The following is a 22,196-nucleotide window of genomic DNA, read 5'->3' as shown; positions in this document are numbered from 1 at the left end:
GTTGGTTGATGATTGATGTTCGACGGCCGGCACCCTGTAAATAGTTCGCTGACTATATCTATTTTATGCTCATACTGAACCCTATAAAACGTAACGTTCATATTTTAACCAGCCGTCGGTATGCAGTTGTTTATTTTTGACAGTGTTTTGCCGTCTGGTCATTCACACTTTCCAAATGTTTTTATCTATGTAGATAAGTTACGGAGTCAGTACATTATACATACTTAGTGTTGATGGAGATTTCGTACTTAGTAATTATTATAATAAGGTCTTCAGTCACGTGGAATGTCACTAGATGGCGTTAGTATCGTAATTTCCATTTGACGTTAAATTTTTGACACAATTCTTCTTTTTTAATTCTTTTTGATTACATAGACGTTACGAGTAGGTTCAGTTCAGTCGGAGTCTGTACATAAATTTTCCGGTGATATATCGCTAATAGCGTGAAGCAGAAGTGCTTGCACTGTGGTGTTTCGGCCTGGAGTGTAAGACAGCTGGTGAAATTACTGGCACTTGAGGTATTCCATCTTAGGCCTCTAGGTTGGCAACGCACCTGGTGTTGCAGATGTTTATTGTCGGTGGTGATCTCTTACCACAGGAGACCCACTTGCTTGTTTGCCATCCAGTCGAATAAAAAAAATATTGCTTTGGTTCCTGGCCGGTGTCAACACAATCCCTCTTCGTTGTAAGATAAAGTATTCCACGGGACATGAACTTTCTCCATGCTTCCATCTAAATCGGTTCGGACGTTTAGCATGATTGATCAACAAACATAATAATAATAAATAAATATCATGGGACACTTGACACCCCATTGACCTAGTCCCAAACTAAGCAAAGTTGTACTATGGATTCTAGACAACGGATAAACATACTTAGATAAATACATACTTAAATACATATTAAACATCGAAGACCAAGAACAACATTCGTATTTATTCATACAAATATTCTGCCCCGGCCGGGAATCGAACCAGTGCCTCAAGCTTCGTAGTCAGGCTCTCTAACCACTTTGCCATCCGGTCGTCATCTTAGCAAACATCTCACTATTATCTCACATTTTAGCAAACTTTCTCATTTATGATATGAGTGGGATTGTAATAGCAGTTTTAATTCATAATAGTTATATATGTGGCTGGTGCATAATGAGAGGAATTAAAGTACGAGTGTGGTTTTATGAAACGAGCCGAAGGCGATTTTCATATAGGTCACGATGTTTTTCGCCTATTTATGTATAGCCGCATACATAACTTTATCTACATGCATATCATAAGTTTTCTATAATATGTTCAGATATGGCCTGTATTTGACTTTGACTTTGACTTTGAATAATAATTATTATCTACATGCATGTCATAAGTTTTCTACAATATGTACAGATATGCGTTGTTAAAAAAAGTATTACCGATACTTTAATGTAAACATTAAGATGCACTGTACTTTAATGTGAACATTAAGATGCACCCGCAGATACCAGGTTTCTTAATAAAGGCCATTTGATAGTCGTTTCTGAACATATAATAGGGAAGTTATGATATGCATGTAGATAAAATGTGTATTTCTTACTATAGGTACAAATAAGGCAATTGTTGACAACATTTTATTAACAATAACTATACAGTTTAAACAGAGATTGTTACGAATTAACCCCATACGACCGCGCCGCGCGATAGCCGCCAAGCGCAGACGCCGTTCATCATCATAAAACATGCGAATGACATTGACAGTCACCGCGAGGGTTGACAGCTCTGATTACGCGTGAGTAATGGATGAATGTCAATTGGTACGGCCTGAGATTTTCTCCATGTGATTCGATCGATTTAAAAGTTCAAAGAAATGTTCTCACCAAGCTGGATCTGGGAAAAATGGTCTGATTGAAGTGTCATAAATAATGTAAGGTTTGTTTAATTTTTCCCCGCCAAAATCGTAAAAATTTCTGAATTGGTTTTCAATGAATTCAGTTTGCGTTTGTTTTATAAATATTCTGAAAAATTTAATCTCTGCGTAAAAAACGTCATGAAAATATAAGAAAACATTAAAATATCATTAACAATTACAAAACCTTCATGCAATACAATACAATACAAATATTATTTATTGCACATCATAAATCAGTACAAAATACTTATAATATAAACACTTTGATTCAGGGTAGACAATAGGCGGTCTTATAGCTTAAAAGCGATCTCTTCCAGAGATTCATTTGGGTACAAGAACTTATGGTTATGTCAAACAAAATTAGGTGACATACCGCGGTTCATACGTCGAACATACGTTGAACTCAAGCGGCGATAACTTATTTGACACAAGGATTTAGGACTACCTGTCATAGTAAAAGTTTTACAATTTAGAATAACCTCTCCGATGACATCGTCGGGTGAAAAGCAAAAGTCACTAACTACCACCTAATCATGAGGGACAGTCAAACTTATGCATAGCATCTTAAGGTTATAATATTCCACTATTTGTTTTGCAGTTGGTCATGATTGGTTTTTTGGAGTCTTTTTGTATTTTTTATTTCAACTCCAAATTTGTTACTTTTACGGGTATCCCGTGAAACCAGCTAGCGCCCTTAAGTTTTAGGTTTGTCCGGGTATACATTACGTCGCAATATGGGTAGCTACAGGCTAGTGGTAGTTAAAGACCCCATAATACTCCAGGGTTCAGCAGCCGGTATCGTGACGGGGTGTCCTCCCGAGCCCACCTTATGGCTTTCGGCGTCCCTGGGACTCTGATACTCAACGCCTCTGCGCCCTTGCAGCTGAACAGCTGGTCAGATGAGTCACGATAACGATTTACTGGTATCCCGTGAAACAAGCAGCAGTGAAGCAGTGGTGTAGGGGTTATAGCACGCAGCACGGAATGCTGAGGACCTGGGTTCGTTTCCCAGTGCTGGTCTCTTTTCTGGTTTTCTGTGCATCCATGTCTCAGTTTGTATTTTCGATATGCTTGTCCTTATTGATCATAATTGCTGATTTACACAATGCAAGTAAAATCTTGCCAGTAGTATTATTAGTGGGTTCGTCGCAGTCGCAGATGTGGTGGAATACGTCCGCCGGAAGAGCGGATACACGCTGAGGGTGTTACAGCTGCAGTCGCGTCACTACGTGCACTTCAGCTCGTTTGTGGTGCGCGTGCCGCGGCTGCTGTGAGGGTCGTGTACCGGCGGTTCCGGGCACCATGCGCTGATGATAGCTGACGTCGGGGACGGTGAATCAACGGGGTCACGCCGTTTTGTCACCTAATTAGTTAAATATTATGTTGAAGGCGTGGTGGCTAGTGGTTTTGACCCATCGCATCTCAAGCAGAGGTCGTGGGTTAAACCCCGGCTCGCACTCTGAGTTTTCGAATTCATGTGCGGAGTTACATTTGAAATTTACCACGAGCTTTGAGGTGAAGGAAACACGTGAGGAAACCTGCACAAACCTGCGAAGCAATTCAATGGTGTGTGTGAAGTTCCCAATCGCACTGGGCCCGCGGGGAACTATGGCCCAAGCCCTCTCATTCTGATGGGAAGCCTGTGCCCTGCAGTGGGACGTATATAGGTTGGGATGATGATGATGATTATTGATTGTAAATATGTATGTTAGTGTGTAAGGTATTTATTGTATGGGCCAAGTTGCCCGAAATAAATGAATTTATAGACGACCAGATGGTCTAGTGGTTAGAGAACCTGACTACGAAGCTTGAGGTCCCGGGTTCGATTCCCGTGTTGGGGCAGATATTTGTATGAAAAATACGAATGTTTGTTCTCGGGTTTTGGGTGTTTAATATGTATTTAAGTATGTATCTATCTATATAATTATATTTATCCGTTGCTTAGTACCCATAACGCAAGCTTTGCTAAGCTTACTTTGGGACTAGGTCAATTAGTGTGAATTGTCCCGTGGTATTTATTTATTTTATCTAAAGTCACTGACATAGCTGGAAAAATATGCAAATTGAAGTGGCAATGGGCAGGCCACATCGCTCGAAGAACAGATAACCGTTGGGGGAGAAAAGTCCTCGAGTGGCGACGACGAACCGGAAGACGAAGCGTTGGCAGGCCTCCCACCAGGTGGACTGACGACATCGTGAGAGTGGCGGGAAACCGGTGGATGCAAGTGGCAAGTTGTCGTTCATTGTGGCGTTTCTAAGGGGGAGGCCTTTGTCCAGCAGTGGCTGCTTCGGGCTGATGATGATGATGATGATGATTTATTTATTATTATTATTTACATTACGGGCCCGCGTGGGGCTAACAATTTACAAGTGATAGATCAAGCGCCTCAATGTCGCTACTGGCTTCGTGTAAATCATCACTAAGGTCCAATTAACACCCTCTGCACGGAACCTCGGTGGCCGATTCGCGTTTGTCCGGTTCTTTTTGCGTACAATGACAACTGAATAAATTATTAGCACCACAAAACTTGCTCACCCTCCGTAAACTATCCAATCAAACCGTCCGTACGGTTCGCGAAGCATTCACGGCGCTTATTAAGTGACGTCACCGACAATGGGCTTTCACTAGATAGTATCAGGCCATTGTGCTGTCCTTGTGGATTGTGATCGTCTGATGTTATGATATTCGACTGCCGCTGTAGCGGTAGGTATCGACGCAGGCGTGAACATTTTGGATGGGGTGTCGAAGTCGGCTGTTTCACGCCAAGTTGGGATACAGTAATCTTCTTAGATTAATATCATCCCAGCCTATGTACGTCCCACTGCTGGGCACAGGCCTCCTCTCAGAACAAGAGGGCTTGGGCCATAGTCCCCACGCGGGCCCAATGCGGATTGGTAACTTCACACACACCATTGAATTGCTTCGCAGGTTTTCCTTCACCGCAAAGCTCGTGGTAAATTTCAAATGAAATTCTGCACATGAATTTCGAAAAACACAGAGGTGCGAGGCGGGGTTTGAACCCGCGATCCTCTGCTTGAGAGGCGATAGGTCAAACCACTCGGCCACCACGGCTTCAGATTAATAGTTCTGGGTAAATACCGTGTTTATTCTATAAATCTTAGAAGTATATACTACACTAGCATTCTGTCCGGTGACAATCTGGTAGTGAAATTTTGATGGTCGCATTAAGGAGCGGCCTTACCGCTGCTTTAAAAACAGTGACGGTACGGAATCGCAGTGACGCATCGTATGCGCACCGTTTTTATTGCATGCTCTCCACACCGCTGCTTAAAATACGCAAACGGTGCGGAATCGCAGTGATGTGCAGTGCAGTGACGCAGAGACGTTAGGACTTTACCGCATGCTCTCCACCAAAAGTCGTGACGTTTACGGCACGTCACTGCGATTCCGCACCGTTGGCGTATTTTAAGCAGCGGTATGGCTGCTCCGTTAACCTTTTATTAAAAATCGGGGTTGTAACAAAAAAGTCTAGTAAAATGAATGACTAATTAGCTTGAATTACCGTGACATCGCTCATATTAAATGAATATTGGTACAATATCACGTGTTAACAAGTTAGCTCGACATGTTTCGGGCTAATTTCGTATATTATTTTCAGGAGCACGCGACTCGGCGGCTGCGCAACACGCACACTACGCGCCAACGCTCTGCTCGGTTTAAGACGTGACTTATCATTGCAATATCATATACTAAATTAGCTTTTGAATTTTAAATACATCCAATTGCGAGGTTTACAATTCCATGAAATTTGCGTTACAATTGACCTTGTCCATTCATAGTTGCATCCACATACCAGTATAATAAAGTATGTATATTACGTATACTTGAATGGGAGCTAGCAGAGCGTGGTATTAGGCACAATCTGACAATGCGACGACCTTGTCATTGTGATAGGATGCCACTTCATCATTGCCATCATCTAGATCTAGGCGTGTAGGCGTATATTATGAAAGTTATAAAACATCCAACTGCAGCAGGGCTACTACGAAACTCGAAGTTCGTGTCGTGAGGTCCCTCTCGCTTCGTGTTAAATAGTATAAGTGCCAGAGGGACCGCACGACACGAACTTCGAGTTTCGTAGTAGCCCTGCTGGGCACAGTCCTCTCAGAACGAGAGGGCTTGGGCCGCAGTTCCCACACAGTCCCAATGCGGATTAGGAACTTCACACTGGTGTTGCCGAAAAATCGATAGTTCTAATCGGAAAAAGACCATACTGTCGATAGGACCTACCGATATTATTGCTGTCTAATAATGCATAAACTATCTATAGTGTCGATAATTTTGTACGATCGATAATGACCTATACCTATTTCAATACTATTGGCGCATATAAGCAAGATTGCAAGATATAAAGGTGAATGGCAGAATAGCATTTTTTATCCAATCCAGTTATCCAGTGATATTTTAAACGGATATGTATTATGGGTAAGTTCAGCTATTTATAAAAACCAAATTATCTAAATGTAGATCACCGTGTAGATGCAACCGATACTATTGAAATAACGGTAACAATCGATCATGCAGAACTATTACGGTTAAGAATCAATAATACCTAACTATCATGCTAAAAGATGGTAGATAGACGGTATTGGTTCTTAACCGTCGGATAGTTCATTCGTTCGTCAAGACCGATACTATTGATAGTATTGAAAGAAAGAAAGAAAGGTTTATTTTGGCGCCATAAGTACCACCTAAAACTAAGACTAGAACTAGCACTAAAACTATGTTACTTGGTGACACGGCAGGATACCAAAATGGGTCTCCACTCAGCATGTGTTGCCGCACATTATGTGCAGCAACGCTGGTTTTCTGTGGAGCCCAAACGTTAAATAAACATGTATGCATGAGCCGGTTCCTTTTCCCCAGGAGAAAAAATAAAAAAATTAAAACCATAGACAAGGGAGAAGTGACGTGGCTCAGTGTAAAAGATAATAATACAAATACTGCTGTCGTGGCAATAAATATTTTTTAAACATTTTCTTTTGCACGAAAGAGATATCGATACTATCTACATAGTATCTAAAATATCGATAACTCTCGCTTTTGCTCAAACTATCGATAGTCTATCGAAACACAATCGATAGTGGACTATCGATCGGCAACACTACTTCACACATGCAATTGAATGTTTTCGCAAGTATGTGCAGAACTCACGTTGTTTTCCTTCACCGTAAATGCAGGCCTTTATACGAGAGTGAAAGGGACGGTACGATTTTTGAATTTTGTAGTAGCCCCCTTGGCTCGGCTTAAATTCGGACCACCCAACTCAAACAATGAGTTAACTTAAACATAAAGACAGTTAATGTGTTCTGCGGCATTCTAAATTTAAATTTAATGGCGCACGGCCATTTTGAGGAGCTATTGTCAAACAACGTTAACGACTTCAATGTGACTTCTGGAAAATCTAGGTAACATGCTTATGTTTACCTGTACGAGCTGTTGTCTGAAGCTTCTACGAAGAATAGACAAGTGTCCCTAAAAGTCTAATTATTTATTCCGTCTTTTAGATTGTCAAAAACGTTGGCCACGTGTTTTTTTTGTCAATTAAACAAAATAATAAATAATATTTTTATTCCGAAGAAAGTACCCAATTACATGAAAATAGTATCATACCAAACACACAGACTCTACGCTCATTGACTGACGGAATAACCTTGTCAGCTATTTCAGTCAATAAAGCTATACTGGCTACTTCCTCTGCTCGACGACTATGCACCCTGTGGACATACGCATATGGATGATTTAGCATGCAGCGGCTAAGTAATCCTTGAAACGGTTTAGCCAGATTTAGGTTTTGTGCAAGTCTTGAATAAGTCTGGCCTCGTGTTAGCCTTTTGATACTTGATTGGTTTTAAGAGTTCTTTGCGGAAATTGGAAAAATGGACAACTTCAGTAGCTATAAAGTGTCTGTCGAGTCCAAGACCCGTTTTCTTAGAAACGCGTGGAGGTATCAAGTTGAAACTGTTATATTTCGTTTTTTTTTAGCATTAGAAAAAGGGTAAAATGTCTTGACGAGTCTTTTTATTGAAAAACGTTTAAAAAACGTAACTTGATGATACGATTATGTCCTTACTAATTGTTCCATTTTTGCTATGACCTTTTTTTTTCTCTGATATTTTAACGAGGCTTTAGCACACCAGATGCGACTATGTCAGCCTCATGGGGAGCCTCAGATACACCACACTACAGACAGATATTACACTCTCGCTTGCACTGAAACCACGTCTTTGGATGCAAAGGCCCGTCCAATGAATCTAAATTCGCGTCGACTGCGACTTATTTTTCAAAAGTGGTTCTCAATAAAAAGACACGTCAAGATCGCTTGCCTTCTTTCTAATGCTAAAAAACAAAGTATAGGTCTTGCACTTGAATTGATATTTTCCGGGATTTTGCAAAAAAACCCGTGGGAAATCTCAAAAAATTAGATCGTGAATTTCATTAACGTTGCATAAAAAACAGCGCCAAATTTCATGTTTGTAATAGAGGTTCAAATTTTGGTATTTTATTCTGATTCAGTGGAAATATCGGACTATAAATTATTTCGGAAAATCGGCTAATGCATCATGAAAATCCGTCCAGCCCTTTTTAAAAACAACATACTCTAAATTCCATCCATACAGCACTCATCCTGCGAACAGAATGTAATGGAACTTTTTTTTTTGCAGATTGTGCATGGTACCGAAAAAAAGTTAGTGGGAGCGATCACAGGAATTACCTACAGAGTAAGTGACTTTCTTTTTTTCTTTCACGTCTTTCTGGACGAGAATAAAGGACAGAATAATAGTCAAGAGAAAACAAGGGCCATTTGGGTTTCGTCGCGTACCTAAATCTAAAATATACCCACCTGCTGTAAAGTAGTCCTTCCTTCTTTCTGTAAAAAAGGTTGCCTGGAAGAGGTCGCCTATAGCTTAGCCTGTAATTTTCTCTCTGTAAACCTTTTTAGGGTTCCGTAACTCAAAAGGAAAAAACGGAACCCTTATAGGATCACTTTTTGTCCGTCTGTCTGTCTGTCTGTCAAGACCCTTTTTCTCGGAAACGCGTGGAGGTATCAAGCTGAAATTTATATGAAATACTGAGGTCTACTGTCCCTTGGAGCAGTGAAAAAATCAAACTTCTAAGCCAACGCAATCAAAAGATGCAGCCGCGGCGTATTTATGCTGCAAATTTCCGCAAATTTTCGAAACTCGCAAGGGAATCAAAACCTATAGGGTACTTCCCGTAAACTCAGAATCTTGAAATTTGGTATGAAGGTAGCTATTATAACAAAACCAACTAGAAAAGTCTGAAAATCTTGACTTTTTATGTCTGTCTGTAAATATCAATGACCAATATAATCCTCCCCACACTGCGTACATTTTGCTTAAGAGTAGGGCTCTGCATACACTGGGTGTATTAAATCACTCTGAAAAAGCGAGAAATATCTTCAAGACACGATTCCCGTTTACTTACATACTTACCTATAAATGTGTACGGAACCCTCGGTGCGCGAGTCCGACTCGCACTTTTTTTTTTCTAGTATATCGCTTACTGTTTCTGGTGTACAATAAAGGGTTATTGTATTGTATTCTTGCGTTTTTATCGGAAGAAGGAAATGTATTTGCATTGTGTTATGTTATATGTTGTTTTAATAATAAAACTATTTTTAGACGAGGAATGTTATAAAGAATTATATTATTAGTATTTTCGACTTATCAATGAAATTTACGTGGCCGTGGGTTTTTGGATAGTATAGATCTGCAAACGTCATATATTTTTGAATTGACTATTGCTACAACTCTTTTAAATGATGCATTTAAGTTAATCGTATCCGAGTTTAGTGATAAAATGGTTTCTTATACAAGTCAACGCACGTAAAAAGAGCTCTGGGTGGCTAGTGGAGGGGATACGTTTGCGCATCTGTCAACTAACAAGCCAATGGCGTGACGGCCGCGCGCGCGATCCTACGCCCCGTCCCGCGTCCCCCACTGCTCCGCCTCCAATTTGGTCTGTATTGTATGTATTTCGCTCACTGCGCAGGTATATCGCCAGGAGCTCATTTTACGTGAGTTGATTTGTATGTGACACACGTTGTTCGCACTCTGTCACACATGTGTGTACGCATATTTTACACATACCGTCTCTCTAATTACACTAACCAACTCGTAATTAGTTTAAATGGCGTGCTAGTTGTTTTTGACGCGGTTAATTATATCTCACTGACAAGTAGTTCACGGTTTATCATATTGTACTAATTAGTAATTACTGTTGTGTGGAATTTATTCTGTATTCGTTTTAATATCAGTGTTTTTTTGCGTGATTTCAAATCAGTCCTAGCTTAGCGTATGCTGGACAGAAAGCATCCGTTTTTTTAGGGTTCCGTACCTAGATAAGGAAAAACTGAACCCTTATAAGATCACTTTCTTGTCCGTCTGTCTGTCAAGACCCTTTTCTCGGGAACGCGTAGAGGTATCGAGTTGAAATTAACACCTAATATTTACGCCTGCGGCCCATTGAAGCTGTAAAAAATAAAGCTTCTACATTATAGCAATTAAAAGATACGGCCATTTGTTTGTTTGTTTGTTTGTACAAAAAGGAAAAACAAAAAGGTTACATAAATAAAAGTTGTGTTAAGTACAAAGGCGGACTTATCCCTGCAGGGATCTCTGCCAGTCAACCTTTGAGTTTAGAGGAGCAATCCAAAAAACAAGGATCGACAAATAGAGCAAAACATCCATTTGAACAGGCATTTGAGCCTTATTATTCATACATTTCGCAGTGGAATCAAAACCTATAGGGTACTTTCCGTAGACCTAGAATCATGAAATTTGGCAAGAAGGAAGGCCTTACCGCACAAGTAAAGGGAAAAGTCCGAAAATCGCTAATTTGTTGCTTCATCACAAAAATAAAATTTATTATTTCATTCGAAAACGACGCGCGACGGTTTATTTCGACATTCCGCGTAGATCAAGGTGCCGTAGTGTTAAACGCGTGAACTACGGTGCACGAGGCCCCGAGTTCGAATCCTAGAATATAGTAATAACATTTTTTTTGTGTTCGTTTATTTCTTTTTCTTTTTCCATTGTGTTAATTTTTTTTCTATTTTAGAGGAAAAAAATCAATCTGATAAAACGGGACTCCGTAAACGATCTATTTACATACAAATTTGTACCGAACCCTCGGTGCGCAAGTCGGCCTCGCACTTGAACGGTTTTTTTTTAATTAGTCTTGTTTTATTTAACTTATAAGTTTCGCGATTAGCTGGTTGGCGCTAATATTGTAATGTCGTGTCTGTTATATAACTTTTTTTGTGTACACGCTTGAAATTGGTTTATATAGCAAGCAAGCAAGACAAACGTCAACCGGACTCGCGGTATTAACGATATCTAGCGATTATTCTCTAGAGCAGGGTTTCTCAAACTTATGGCTCCACGTACCCCTGTTAAAGTTTCTAGACGATAGCGAACCCCTAACCCCGCCCCCCCCCCAAAGAAAGTAATAAAATTGACTGATGGAGAAACTAAAAATAAAAAATACAAAAAGACTCCAAAAACCAATCTTAATCATCTTGCTAGTGTTGCAGCCTGGTGGTTTTTGGAGTCACGTAAACTTTGTCGCGAACCCCCTACCGTCGAATAGCGAACCCCTACCCCAGTTTGAGTAAGCCTGCTCTAGAGTTATGCATTTTATTGCGAAGTATTAATTGAACTAAACACCTTTGTGGCTTGTGACTAGTGTTAAAATTAAAATGAATAATCTAAATCCTTTCGCATCTGAACTAGCAACACGGAACGTTCGAATTTAAAATTCCAAAATGGCGGATCCGCCATCTTCCCGCGCTTCCGCCGCGGCCCCAATTGGCCGCGTCCTGCGGAACGGACCTCTTGCATCCGGAACGCACCTGTACTGTATTTTGTGGCTCTAGCAATGTAGTTTGCCTGCGTTCAGTGGCGTTGCTAGCATGGGTGGCACCTGGGGCGGATATTATAGGTCCAAAACTCAAATAATAAAAAAAACTTACTATTACTTAAAAGAAAGAAAGAAAATACATTTAAGATTGGTTTTTTGGAATCTTTTTGTATTTTTTATTTCAATTCCAAATTTTTACTTTTACGGTCATCCCGTAAAACCGAAATTGAAAATACAAACTGAAATATAAAAAGCACTTAAGCGTCGCTGCTTAAGTGACTAAGTAAGAAACACAAGCTGAGATATGAGGTGCATAGGGAAATTCGTGTCGGTACCGTTGACCATCAGTGGTGTAGCGGTATAGCACGCGGTACGGATTACCGAGGACCTGGGTTCGATTCCCAGTGATGTTCTTATTTTTCTGTTTTTTCTGTGCATCTATATTTCAGTTTGTATTTTGAAAATACATTTATTCACAACACAAGACACAACAATATTATTAGGTACAAATAAACAACACAAAGGTATGTGCCATATCGGTTTTGAATCGGACACTGGCTCAGCATAATGCTGTAGCGTTAAAACACCCCAGCGCTGATTTTCAGCCAGCACCGCAAGATTTTCAAGAACTAGGCGCCTATATTGTTACATATAATTATTTTAGTACCTCGGCGGCCGAGCTTTGCTCGGGCTAAACGCGATAACAAGCGTTTTCCCAGAGACAAGACTAAACTAATAGATCGATTTTTCATTCTAGAAAACCCCTACATACCAAATTTCATCCAAATCTTAGGATTGGAACCGTTTCCGAGATTTTAATTATATACTCATCATCCCAGTCTATATACGTCCCACTGCTGGGCACAGGCCTCCTCTCAGAACAAGAGGGCTTGGGCTATAGTTCCCACGCGGGCCCAGTGCGGATTGGGAACTTCACACGCACCATTGAATTGCTTCGCTGGTTTGTGCAGGTTTCCTCACGATGTTTTCCTTCACCGCAAAGCTCGTGGTAAATTTCAAATGTAATTCCGCACATGAATTTGGAAAAACTCAGAGGTGCGAGCCGGGGTTTGAACCCACGACCCTTTGTTTGAGAGGCGATAGGTCAAACCACTAGGCCACCACGGCTTTTTTAAATAATTATATACTCACCGGCACAATATTTGGCCTAGTCTGCATACAAACAAAATGACCTATTATTGCATACATTTGAGGGCCAGATTGTTTTGCCGTTCAGTTTATATATATATTTTCTCAAACATGCTCGGAAATGTATGCGTTAATGTCACGAAATAGAGACATGAAGTTTCTCATTTATGGCTCCCTACATAACTTCTTAGCCTAATGGATGGATGGATGGATGAAATATTTCCTCACATTGTTTGAAAAAAGCACTATACAAACCTCGGCCAGAACAGGGATTGCTGGACTCGTTTTATCCTATATAATATGTCTACCCCGACCGAACTCGTCTATCAATCCCTTACTTCATGGCTTCTGCAGTAATGTACTAATATATACAAGAATTGCTCGTTTAAAATTATTAGATTAGATTAGTGGCGGTTATGCAATCTGCTACAGTTTTAGGATTTTTTATAGGCGGCACTACTGATGCTCACGTTCGGGTGTCACCCCTAAGTTAGGGCCGTAACTGAAATTCCAATTTGCACAAGCAAGCATGTGCGTTGAGACGGCGAAACGGTATACCGCTCAAATGGCTTTTGGACGCCATACAGTTTTTGCACAAGCCGTTTGCGCATGTAAGTTGTTCCGTGTAGCCGGGCCTTACGACGCATAACTGTTGGTGTCGATACGCGTAGGCGTTAAGGTTTACCTGTACGTATTATTAGGTACTAAAGACCTAGCCCTAGACCTCAGACGCCCGCGCAGTCCAATGACCCGGTGACTCACGGGGCGTTGGTTCGATCGCCGATCGCGACTGTCCCTACTTACTACTACGTACTTCGTATTAAGTACATAGTCTTAAGCTACTGTTACATTTGCTAGCAATAAGCGTGCTTGTTTTAAGTATGCTCCTAAATAAGCATGCTCAAAACAAACACTCCGATACACATGCTGTTTGATAGCATGCTCTCTGCCAGTTCAAAGTCAGTGTTGCCAGTTGCCACGGCAATTACCCTGTTCTACGGCTTTTAGGCCAAAAAATCTCGGCTGCAACCCTGTGGCCGTAACGGCTTTTCGCAAATTATTTATTTACAACAAATTCACTTTTGGTAACTTTTTGTTTTCTGTCCTTTACCACTACCATGAGTTTACAGTGACCTTACTCGATAGCGACGGCGTAAATTATTTGTATGGAGAATTGTACAGCGCCTCTACAAATAATTTGCGCCGTCGCTATCGAGTACGGTCACTGTAAACTTATGGTAGTGGTACTTGTGTGTCATTACCAACATCATCATATCAGCCATAGGATGTCCACCGTTGGACATAGATCTCCCTTGGGCTGCGTATCCACCAAAGATGTGCCAGGAATGTGTTATTCATGAACCAATAGAAACGATTTATTTACATCCTCGCACGCGCAGCAACTCTCTGGTGAAAACAGCTGAGCGGAGCGAGGCGAGGTAAATGAAGCGTTCCTATTGGTTCATGAGAAACACATTCCTCGTAACACATCCTCGCACATCTCTGGTGGTAACGGAGCCTTATAAAACTTCAGCTGCTTCCGTTGGAACGCCCTGCATCCACCGAGGTCAACCGTCCATCTCGTTGATGGATGTTCTACGCTGTGTTTGCCGATCCACGGATAGTAATGTAGAAAGAAAGAATATTTATAACAGCAATAACACATACACATGTTAGTAAAATACAAACAAAAAATACATATTGTCACTAATTAAAAAAAAAACTCTTATCTAAAATCAATAGGTCAACAAAATTAAACCTTGACTTATTGTTCATAAAGTTTACTCTGAAAAATTATCTGTTACCAGAGGCCGTATTGCCTGACGTTCCTGACGCTCGCGATCGCAATCAAATGACAGATTTCGCATTAAAAAACTGTCATTTGATTGCAATTGCGAGCGTCAGAAACTTTAGGCCAGGTAAACTTATGACGACGTTAGTTTCTAGACGATACCCCCCCCCAAAAGTAACAAAATTGACTGTTGGAGAAACTGAAAATAAAAAATACAAAGACTCCAAAAACCAATCTTAATCATCTTGCTAGTCTTGCGTAGTTTTAATGCTAGTTTTAGTCTTAGTTTTTAGGTGGTACATGGAGCCAAAATAAACCATTCTTTCTTTCTTTCTGTCTTGCAGCCTGGTGGTTTTTGGAGTCACGTAAACCTTGTCACGAACCCCCTACCGTCGAATAGCGAACCCCTAGGGGTTCGCGTACCCCACTTTGAGTAACTGCGTTAGGCAATGCGGTCTCTGGTTTGGATCGGTATTTAACTAAAAGTAAACAAACTTCAGCTGCCAGATTTGGTGCATTCAAGGTTTTTATACATTTTACTTATCTATCATTGTAATACAAACTAGATTAGTGTATTTCAATAAAAAAATTAGAGATGCGCCGACTAGTCGGTAAAGCCGACTATCCGGCCACTTTCGTAGTCGGCGAATAGTCGGCAAAAGGCGCCGACTATCCGGCTTCTTACTTTGTACGTATATTTCAATAAAATATTTATTTTCATGTAGGTAGGTATACACAGAGGGGGAATTACATTACATAAAAAGCTGTTCATTCTTGTAGTACTTATTTACTGTTTTTCGTTGCCCACACGAGAAATTATATTTTGGCATGAATTATAGGTAGCTACTTGGCTTTACGGGAATCATTGTCTAATAGTTGAAAAATCCATACACGAGACTTTCTTTTTGATATCATCATGTCAGCTGAATGTTAACAAAGCGTCACGGAAATCTCCGAAGCTGTGATCGGCTTGGCCGACTAGTCGGCCGATTAGTCGGCTTCTTTACAACCGACTAATCGGCCAAAGTCGTAATCGGCACATCTCTAAAAAAAATGTAAATGTTTAGAACACCAATAGACGTTGTATAGCATATCGCTGGTTGAAAACGAGTACTGGCTAATGTAGCTATCTATTAGTAAAAGAATTTTTGCCATCGGTTTACTAGTTCCATAGGTTACCCCTACATACAAGCAGCACCTTAATTATAGACCAAGGTCATACAGGCGTGTTTTTCACCCCTACGACATGGAATGTTTTAAGCCGGTCTAGACTAGACGGCGCCCATAGAAAATTACTGTTGTTGAGAGATATAGGAGGCTTTGAATTACAAAGCAGTTAGTTACTTTATTAACTTTTGGAAATTGAAATAAAAATCAGGGTTTTTTTTTTTTTTGTTACAAATGCAGCCAACGAATTATTCATACCAATAACACGTTTGCTGACTGTACTTGTTTGCGTTGTCATCCTACTTACTTATACATGTCGGCGGCCGATCGTAAAATCCGCGATATGGCGCGATTAGCGCAGATATGGCGGCGTTTCATGATACGCCTAGGAATTTCATGATCTGCCTAAACTGGCCAATAGGCAAATCGTAACGTGATTTGTTGAACGATATGGCGGATTTTGTCCCTTAGCCAATTCATGAAATGGCGGCATTTCACGATATGCCTAGGAATTTCGTGATCTGGCGGATTTTACGATCGGCTGCCGACATACATACAAGGTGTTAATTAAATAACTCAATTTTTTTTTTTTTTTTTTTCATTTTAAGTTAGTAGATTTCATTTGTTTTTGAATACCTTCATTATTTTAAAAGGTATTCGTGTGTATAATTCTACTTCAATTGTTACTTCAGTCTACACTCAATCATAATTTGTCAGTTGCCCTTTGACGTTTTTAGATGAAAATCACACAGTGACAGCAAACTGGCCAGTATTAAACTATCGAAATAGTAGGCAACCTCGCTATAGTAGATTGTTGCACCAAGCAGAAAGTTATTTATCATTGCACCGAGTGCCGATTTGTGGAGCCCGAGCGCTAGCGAGGGCTTTAAAAGCACGAGGGCAATATAAATTAATTAATGCGAGGTGCATAATCTGCTTTTCTTTCAACTATTACAGAATAGTAGACAAAAAAAAACTCATGCTAAACAATGAATAGGAAAGAAATGTCACTAGCACTCGATGATTCCATTTTTGGTTTACATTCGCACTCTCAAAAAATGACCACGGAAACTTCGCAAGGTTCCCGCCAATTTGTATTTTTTTAGCCAGTAGCAAATATTTTTACCCGCGATCTGTCAAATTTCGGATGGGCGCCAGGTTGGCCAACCAAACACAAAGTTTTTTTATAAATATACGGCTACTTACTGTTTTTGGTAGGATTGGTAGCAACAATTTTTTGTACACAATCTGTCAAATTTCATAAGACCGACAGGTGGAGCAACTAACACTAGATTTTTTAAACTATGCAGGCAATTTTATAGCAAAAATACTTGTGTTACCTCTTTGGTGGTGCAATAAAAAAAAACAATGCAATAAAGGATTTTCATACATTTTTTCTTTGAGCAGAAAAGTCCTGCTTTGTGCTGGGTATTTAGTGCGGTTATGATGAAATTAAAGCATAGATGGAAGAAAAAATATTTAATTGGCGCCTGTTGCAGTCGTAACTTTTATACTGGGCACACTAAAAAGGAATTTAAGAACACAAACACAACTTTATTTAAAACTTAGTGTAATCGATTCTACTCTCGATTCTGAGCAATGGATCTCTCCATAGCCCTTTGGAGTGATGCTTTGAAGCTTCCTCATGAGGCCCATCGTTATCGCCCACGTCGATCGAATGACTTTTAACTTTTGCGTTTATAATATTTACTTATTATGTTAGTAAGATTCGACTGGCCATTATATCTTGAAGAATAACAAAAACACGTACACACCCTAACTTCCATTTATAATATTCGTAGGGTTATTTATTAGCATCCATACAGAACTTCAAATACCAACACAACGGACAACGCCGTCATTGAGTAACACTGACGCCATCCCGAAAATGGCCAATAAGCACTATCATGGGCTACTGTCTAAAGGTCAACGACTCTGTTAACATTGAATCCCCCCCCCCCATATATGTATATAATTTGATACCTGGCCCACCGTAGAACGTTCTCTCGGAAAGTGTCAAGCAATGCGATGTCATTTCATTATGACTTTGTAGTAGTACGAAAAGGTTCCACTCCACAGTGGGTCAGGTGTCACGATTCAGTTGGTTCGATGATAGGTACTTACTACTTACCTCTTTTCTGTATCGCTTACTATTTCTGGTGTACCATAAAGAGTCTTTGTATTGTACTGTAGTAAAACGTTCATGCTATTCTGATAAAGCAATTTATAAAACAGAGCCGAACGAAATCACGGTGATTGCGGCAATTATGATGGCGGTCGATGGGGTCAGTGCACGCGAGGCACGCCGCGGGTTAAGACGAGTGCACAGTGGCGATTGTAACAACTCGATTGCCACCGGGTTTTAGCCATGCTGAAAACGTTGCATTGAAATGTAATGTCATATATACCACGCGTCATATAAATCTGCCTAAAAGTTAATTATTTAATACTCAGTTTTGACGCATTTTTGAGATACATTTTTATGCGACGTCTTTACGTTACTCCCGGATTGTGTTCGAATCGCTTAACGGTATAGTGCCTATTCAATTATTGGAATTATACCTTTATAGTTTTTGTGGTACTAGTCGTGGCAATGAACTTTTAGGCAAAGTTAGGCGGAGGAAGGTATATCATATTACGTCTCAGAAACGGCTCAGGATGACTTCGTCCTCAGTCCCATTTCGTCACTTTCATAAATCGTACTCATTGTCATATAGTCTACTCTTCTAATTCGCCAACATTCCTACTATCGTCACTTCCTTATCTTGTCCGCTTTCTTTCGTGGGCCACTGTACCAACTCGTCAACAGTCTTATTTCGATTAGTGCTAACTCGTCAACATACTTGGGGGGCGTCCATAAATTACGTGAGATATTTTTTAGGATTTTTTGACTCCCCCGCCCTCCCTGGTGAGATTTCGTAAGATTTTCCTTAACTCCCCCCTCCTCAAATCTCACGTGAGATTTTTTGAAATGTGTTGGCTGTAAACCCGTCGGATTTAAAAAAAATACAAAAAAATAATTCGTTCTATTAATTTTATTTACGACTTGTGATTTGAGAATATTGCCGTAGGTAGTTTAAAATCACTGTGACAACAACTATTGTGTCGCCATATTTTTATTCGAGATTTTTTTTACTTTAATTTAACTTTACTTTCACGCAATTTTACACGGTTTTCTGTTGAAAAAAAATTTACGTGATATTTGTGAAAACCCCCCTCTCCCCCAAGTGAGATTTGGAAAGATTTTACTTGACCCCCTCCCCCCCTTGAAGACCTCACGTAATTAATGGATGCCCCCTTATTTGGACGCGTCTGGTAAATGTGTCCTGTTTGGTGTCGGGTTAGACACCCCTCCATTTCTTTCGTGGACGTCGTAAGAGGCGACTGAGGATATAGGTTAAGGTATACCGTAGGCGACAGGCTAGCAACCTGTCACTATTGTACCGTTTTTGTCGAACTTAAAACCTAAAATTGCTAAAAGTGGCTCCGAAGCGGTAACGTTTCGTGTGCTCTGCCTACCCTATTTGGAATAAAGACATTTGAATTTGGGAATACAGGCGTGATGTTTGTGGGGTAAATGTGGACGACGAGTTGTAAAATAAGACTTAATAGTGCGTAGGCGGCGTTTTTGACAGCTGTGAGCCGATTGGTGAATTCGTAACGGTTTCTTTTGTTATCTGTATTGTTCTGTAGGCTGGTGTGAACAAGGCATGTAAACCACTTGTCACGGGAGTTGCCTTTAGCTTTGAGCTAGGCATGAAAGGAAAAAAGCGTAGTGAAATAAAACTTGATTAAAGACGTGAGTTGCCTGTTTCATTTTACTCCTAGCCTGTTGCCCGCGACTCTGTCCGCTTAGAATTCATCGCTATTCCACGAGAACTATACAATTTTCCAGGATGAAACCCATGTGCTTCTCCCGGACTCAAACTGTGTACTCTGTGTACGGAATTTAATCTAAATAGGTTCAGCGGTTTCCATGTGATGAGGTAACAAACAAACAAACAAACAAACAGACTTACAAACTTTCGCATTAATAATACTACATATATAGTGGGATTAGTGAGTCACTGTAGCTTCATGTTAAAAAAAAAAGCAAAAGAGAAGTATGAAGCTCGGTCGACTTGGAGATTAATTTAATTCCATACAAATCTAATAGCACGAGAACCTTCGTAACTACTTGAGACACCCTTGCTTCTACGGGAACAGAATACCAAATAACTCTGGCAGCTTCGCGACTTAAAACTAAACCTTGTCACCATGGCTCAAGTGTTAAGATGCAGTGGCAATACGCAACAAAAATACTTGCTTAGGTATAGGGAAGTGGATTTTTTCCTACTTCCAGTTTCAGGGGGTATTTATTATTTACGAGTATACCGAGGACATGGGGGAACGTGTTTGCTAAATACTTTTTGGGGACATTAACATTAAATTATTATTAGATAAAATACACCAATTAGATGAACTACAAATTACAACCTTTTAGCTTGAATCTCTTGGGGTGCTGAAAGTTTCTCGATGAGGGCTAAAGCATAGATGTCGCTAGTGTCGCTGCTTAAGTGACTAAATAAGAAACAAACAAGCTGAAATATGTGGTGCGTAGGAGTTTGTGTCTGTACTCCTGTCCAGTGGTGGTGTAGCGGTATAGCACGCAGCACGGAATGCTGAGGACCTGGGTTTGATTCCCAGCGCTGGTCTCTTTCTGGTTTTTCTGTGCATCTATGTTTCAGTATGTATTTTCGATTCGAATCTCCCCTAAGTGGAGCGGAGGAGCAAGGTGTAATGTGTCATTCACTGATATAAAAAAAATGTATTCCATTTTTTTGAGAAAATAAGTGAAAAAAAAGAGAAAACCTGTGCACAGCACGGGGCGCATATACAGCGTGTATTTTTGATACTACCTCAAACATTAAGGGTAGTTAGTAAAGGCTCTAATAATCACATTTTATTATGTTTTAGTAAAAAAAAAAAAAACTTATTATTGTTCACTTTACACGTCGCACTTGTTGCCGTGAAAGCTGTCACAGAACGTTTCTCTCGTATCAAATTATTGTACCCATTACATTGCTCTGCTCGAAAATATTTCAAAAATTAATTACGCTCTGGTAGTTAATTTTAAATTAACAATAGCACTTAAATCTTCGTCTGGTTACAGTTTGAGGTAGTATCAAAAAATACACGCTGCATATAAAGGCGGCAGAGAAGATTTAGTATGTCTTTTTGTTTTCCCTTTGAGTGACCTTGGACCTTCATAAGGGACCAAAACGGAACGGTCGATACTGGCCCTATACCACGTAGTGCAAAACTCGAACTTCGTATGTTGCCGTCCCGCTGCCGCTTATGTTATTTAATACGCGAGTGAAAGGGACCGTGCGATACGAACTTCGATTTGCGAGTTTCATAGTAGCCCCTCTGGAATTTGACGCCCTGGGCGTCCCTGTCCTTTGTCTCTCTACTTGTGGAATTGCGCGCTGACCTAAATAAGGGTTATTCTTTGTTTACAAGTATTAAATGATAGCAAACCAGAAATTCTACGAAGGCACTACTTTCTCTGTAACTGTCAAATTTTTGACGTAAATTGCTTGATCATTATCAACAACAATTAGTACTAATTTCGGATTCGATTTGTAGCATTCGAACATGGCGGATGTAGACAATATCTAATTTTTCTATTTCTGTTTCTTTGGCTAGTTGAAGTATAATTTTGATAGTGTTTTATGCGGCGATTAACCTTAACAGTGAACAGTGATCCCAAAATTCTATATTGCTCTCGTGTCTTAACATTTTTTAATGCGCAAGTGGTCTCCACGTGGTTTCTGGAATTTTACTATCAAGTTGCAAAAACTACAATTACCGTACAACGTCCCTCTCAAAGAGAGTTTACTTTGACACTGGCGAAATTGTCCTATGAATTAGGACAGAAAAGCCATATTTTAAAAGAGAAGAAGAAGAAGTAGTACTAATTTCGAATGATCGTTTTTAGGTTGTCTTTCATCACTTTTTTTAAGGTTCCGTACCCTTCGCTCGCTTCGTTGTTCGTCTGTCTGTCTGTCACAAGGTTGTATGGTTGGTTGGTATCTCGAAAAGCGTAATAGATAGACAGCTGAAATTTTGCACATAATGGTTATGTCTATTGCCGCTACAACAACGACTAATAAAAATCAATCAATAAACTTCTGATTACATCATACAACACGACGACCATAGAAAGTCCATGTTTTTTTTTTTCTAGAACGAGATGGAATGCCATCGTTCGCTTGTATCTTCCTTATTTTTCAAACAGATAATCATGATTTTTACGGCATT

At 40.1% G+C, this 22,196-nt stretch overlaps 1 protein-coding gene and 1 long non-coding RNA gene across 7 annotated transcripts in view; both read left to right on the top strand.

Annotated features, from left to right (window-relative positions):
* Positions 1-22,196, top strand: part of hts (adducin 1-like protein hts) — a 170,997-nt gene that overhangs the window by 32,367 nt on the left and 116,434 nt on the right. For all 6 annotated transcript variants that reach the window (XM_074107810.1, XM_074107807.1, XM_074107809.1 and 3 more), the window contains exon 2: positions 8,566-8,622. The gene's annotated coding sequence lies outside the window, so the exon portion shown is untranslated. The remainder of the gene's footprint in view (positions 1-8,565; positions 8,623-22,196) is intronic.
* LOC141442808 (uncharacterized) overlaps positions 1-22,196 on the top strand; it is a 166,826-nt gene that overhangs the window by 28,196 nt on the left and 116,434 nt on the right. The gene's annotated exons all lie outside the window — the stretch shown is intronic.

The sequence above is a fragment of the Choristoneura fumiferana genome, chromosome 26, assembly GCF_025370935.1.
Source record: "Choristoneura fumiferana chromosome 26, NRCan_CFum_1, whole genome shotgun sequence".
Lineage (NCBI taxonomy): Eukaryota > Metazoa > Arthropoda > Insecta > Lepidoptera > Tortricidae > Choristoneura > Choristoneura fumiferana.
The sequence above is the reverse complement of the archived record's forward strand: the minus strand, read 5'-3'. Positions and strand labels throughout refer to the sequence as shown.